Raw genomic sequence first — 4,707 nt, forward strand, 5'->3', positions numbered from 1 at the left:
AGTTTTTCAACTCAAAGCACACCAAATGAAGAGATTGGGTACCCAGGAGGAAGTTCCTTGCAAAAGAGCAAGTACAGACTAAAACATTCACCCATCCTGTGCCCAAAGTAATTATGGCCTTTTACTCAAGTAACTATACATTGAAGGGGACTAACCAAGTAATCTGGGGGAGGGCCACTGGACATGGGGTCTAAGGCAATATTGATACCCCGAGACCTGAAGTATCATCATGAGGGGAGGATGTGGAGATATAGTAAACAGAGTGCTGGCCAAGATATAAATGTATGTAATAAGTGGTCACATTAAAGTGCATACGCTCTGTGGACCCATCTGGTGTCATTTCTGTCTCTGTATGTATAACCAGAATTGGCATACTTAATAACTGTCATGACTCCACACATACATCTTTAGCCTGTGGGATACAGGTTATCAAGAGGCCACACAGAAGCCTCTACAACTGCTGTACTGTCCTTTCTCACACTGCCAGCAAAGAGTAAATGTGCTTATCACATGACAAGAGGAACAAAAGCAATTCACATGTAGCAGACAACACATGTATAATTTTGGCCCAGAGCCATGTTAACTGTCATAACATTGTGAAGAAATCTGGCTATCTGGTCATCCCACAGAACACCACATTGACATGGTTGAAATTACTGAGCCAGAAGTGACTAGCACATTGGAGGTCCTGGTAATGTTAGCAGAGTGGGAAGTAAACCTTAAGATTCTATTTAAACTTAAGAAAAAAATGGCTTGGAGGTTCATAAAGTAACCAAATCAAGGGAGAAAATGCACAACTAACTGGTGACCATTGGAAGATGATGAAGCAACTATTTTGAAACTCGCAAATAGAAAGAATCAAGCATTTATCCGATTTTTCCTCTATAAGCTACACCATCAAGTAGCCTAATAGTGGATGAGGGCAAGTTTCAAACAATGAAGGAATGATAAAACTGAAATACTGCCATTCTTCAGCCTTTAATAAATTGATGGGTTAGGCATTCTGTAACATCAATGGTGGCTAATAATTCAATGAGACAGTTAGATATTATGTACCACCTGATGGAAGAATACCACCACCTATGAGGTAATATTGACCTCCTCCAACAAAACAAAATCATGAATGATTAAATCTGATTCCAAAGGCAAATTTATAAGAAATACCATAAGGAAGAGGAGTATGTTAAACGATATCAAATGTATGAAAACAAAATCTGGTAAACTCTGTAGGACAAATAACCTTGTTTTCTTCATAAATTAATTTCAAGGCAAAAAGTAAAAAATTGATGGAGGGGAACTATAATGTTAGATCCAATATTTTAAATTGGGTCATGCTTCAAACACTGTTTACAGAAAATTAAGTATTTAGAAAAATTATTTTTTGTGATAATGGTATTTCACTGTTTTAAGAAATACATACTTATTTATAAACTAAAGGCCCAGTGAACAAAATTCATATGGGTGGGTGAAGATGTCCCTCAGCCCAGCCTGCACCCTCTCCAATCCGGGACCCCTTGAAGAATGTCCGACTACTGGTTGGATCGGACCTAAACCGGCAGTCGGACATCCCTCTCACAAGGACAACTGGCTCCTAATCGCTCCCCTGCCTGGTTGCCAACTGCACACACTCCCCCCTCCCCGGCCTGGTCACTTTACTGCCCCCTCCACCTCGTGTCTGCCTGGTTTCCCCCAACTGCTCCCCCGGCCGCCCCCTGCAGGCCTGGTGGCCCCTCACAGCTCCCCTGCCAGCTTGGTCCTCCCACGCAACCTGCTGTTCAGTCGTTTGGTCGTCCCTCACTAACCCCCCTGCCGGCCTGGTTGTAGGCAGCCACCTGGCGAGGGTTTATTTGCATATTACCTCTTTATTATATAGGATAAAAGCATATGATATCTGGGATTGGTTCAAAATAATATGGGGTGTGTGCACAAAAGTGGGGTTAAAAATGAAACAAGATTGGCCATGAGTTGATAATTGTTGAAACTGAGTGATAGGTACTTGGAGTTTCATTATTTACTGTCTACTTTCATATATGGTTAAAAATTTCCATAGTAAATACTTTTAAAAGATAAAAAAAGTCCTAATCACTGCTAGAATTTAGGAATTTTTAAATTTTTCTCCAGCTAGATATGAATGAGCATTGAAGAATGACTTTAGTGCTTCTGATGTTAATAAGTCAGGTTCAGATGAACAGAATAAACTACAATAAAGTAATATAATGAGACTGTCAATTCATTTCTAGCTCTCAATTCATTTCTAGCTCTCCAGCATACTTATTTAATGCTTGCTGTCCAAAGAATATGCAATGCATTAGGAAGCAAAATATACCAATGTGACATATTAGTCATTCTGTCAAGACCGAAGGCCAAACTCAACCTAATACTTCATCAAGCAAGTTTTAAAAAAGTCATTACATTTCAAAAAATTTTTCCTCTTTATTTAAACATAAAACACATTTACAGCATGCAGGTTAAAAAAAAAAAGGAAAATTATATGGCATCTTCCCAAATCAATTATCTTCAAATGTATCTTCAAACACTGAGAATATACCAATATATTCCACAGGTAAACTCGGACTCTTCTATCGCCTTGTGTCAAATTGAGTTATGCACAGTAGTTTTCTTAAGTTAGGCAAATAATTTAATTGCTTATCATGAATAAATATTACTTTTACTTTACTGAGTTACTCTTCTGAACCATTTATCAATACCATTCAGAGGAACGTTAATATATTCAGAACAAAACACTGCAAATTGAAGTGTCAATGTTTTAGATGATCAGAAATTTTCATTTATAAGAGTAAACACTATGTCTAATAACCTATAGCAAAAAGAGCAGTTCACTGAAAACAAATTTATGAAATTCTCTGTACACTGCTGTGAAAGTTTGAAATTATAAATAAAAAATTCAGGTATTTTTAAAAACCTAACATTGTATATTCTGAACCACATGCTAGCTACAATTCAGTTACACAGCTCCAATGCCCGTGATTCATGTAACAAGAATGAAATTCCCATATTCAGACAAAGAGGAAAAAAGTTCTGCTTCATTGATGAATATTGCCAAAGAAGCAAGTTTTCATTTGAAAACAAAATAAAGTTAACTGCATTACTTTAATCTTGCTGCAATGTTTCATGTCAATTTTTGGAGTGTTTCTTCTGATCAATCCTAAAAGGAACACAATCATTTTAAAGGATGCAGACTACAACAGCAAAAATTTTTTACTATTAAAAAAATAAATTTACCTTTTAAATCAAAATTATATAAAAGTGGAAATTACAATAGTTAAGGAAATAGAAAAATAAGCCAATTATGATCTGAGTTTTCTGACTATGATCCAAATTTATTACAAATATCTATATATAAAACTTTTTCAGAAAGTAAATTCTGCCAGCCAGATCCTAACAGAACTTCCGAAGTTTCTCTGCTGACTGAAACCATTATATCCCCATTCTAGGCAAATTTCTGCTAAAACAGTTGGGAGTCACCACCTCATTGATGAAGCAAATATTGAAATCTCCTTCCCTGTTACTTTTATAGCTCCCTAAAATAAACTGTTGACTTAGTTTTATCAACTTAGGAAAGGGTGGCAAAACAGGTACATTTAGTACTAATTTTAAAATTATGGGATAAAACCAACAAAATAATTTATTTGAGGTTAGTGACTTGCAAACAATTTACTGTTTCCAGGGTAAGATATAAATTATAGTGTATGAATTAGTGAAGGAGGTTAAAAGTACTTCAAGAACTTGAGACCAAAAATTACCTAAACATTTATAAACTTACCAGATATTTATCTGGTTCTTCCACTTTTTTTTCTAAACTTCCAGTCTATAAACTTAAATCAGCCAATAGAGTAGATAATATAAAATTTAATTATATATCTCAATTCATTTCAGTATATTAAGTGGACAAATTAATATTTGTTCAATTCTCATATTAACTACTAAGCTCACTGAAATGAAGCAGGGTGTTCATCTCCCCCTCCTTCAATTTTCCCTATGACATTCATTATTCTGTCTGTGTCTTGTTTAACATGCCTCTGGTTTATTTTATTCATCAGTTTATTATGTTCATTAAATTCCACATATAAGTGAGATCATATGGTACTTGTCTTTCTCTGACTGGCTTTTTCTACTTAGCATAATCATCTTCAGGTTCCTCCATGCTGTCTCAAACAGTAATACAGATTTTTTTTTTTACAACTGTATAGTATTGCACTGTGTAAATGTACCACAGCTTTTTTTCAACTGGTCTACTGATGGGCATCTGGGCTATTGTCAATTGCACTGCTATGAACATAAGGGCACACATATTCTTTTTGACTGGTGCTTTGGGATTCGTAGTATACTCCTAGAATCACTGGGTCAAACGGTAGCTCCATTTTTAACTTTAGTAAACTGCACAGTTTTTAATAGTGGCTGCACCAGTCTGCATTCCCACCAGCAGTGTTCCAGGGTTCATTTTCCTCCACATCCTCACCAGCTCTTGTTACTGACTTAATGATGGTAGCTATTCTGGCAGGTGTAAGAAGGTACATCTTCGTAGTTTTAATTTGCATCTCTCATTAGTGGCACTGTTCACTGATTCTTGTTTGGTGGCCAGCTGTGTGGCCACTTTGGAGAATTGTCTTAGGTCCTTGGCCCATTTTTTAATTGGACTGTTTTCTTTTTTATATATTTTGGAAATTAACTCATCAGATGTATCAA

The 4,707-nt window shown here is 36.0% G+C and overlaps 1 long non-coding RNA gene across 1 annotated transcript; it reads right to left on the reverse strand.

Moving 5' to 3' along the window:
• Nucleotides 1–2,418: 2,418 nt before the first annotated feature.
• LOC107184889 lies at nt 2,419–4,095 on the reverse strand. Its single transcript, XR_001515787.1, has 2 exons — nt 3,785–4,095; nt 2,419–3,166 (listed from the first exon to the last, which is right to left on the reverse strand). It is a non-coding gene; the product is annotated as an uncharacterized LOC107184889 (long non-coding RNA).
• Between the last annotated feature and the right edge of the window lie 612 nt (nt 4,096–4,707).

The sequence above is a fragment of the Myotis davidii genome, unplaced genomic scaffold (assembly GCF_000327345.1).
Source record: "Myotis davidii unplaced genomic scaffold, ASM32734v1 scaffold909, whole genome shotgun sequence".
Lineage (NCBI taxonomy): Eukaryota > Metazoa > Chordata > Mammalia > Chiroptera > Vespertilionidae > Myotis > Myotis davidii.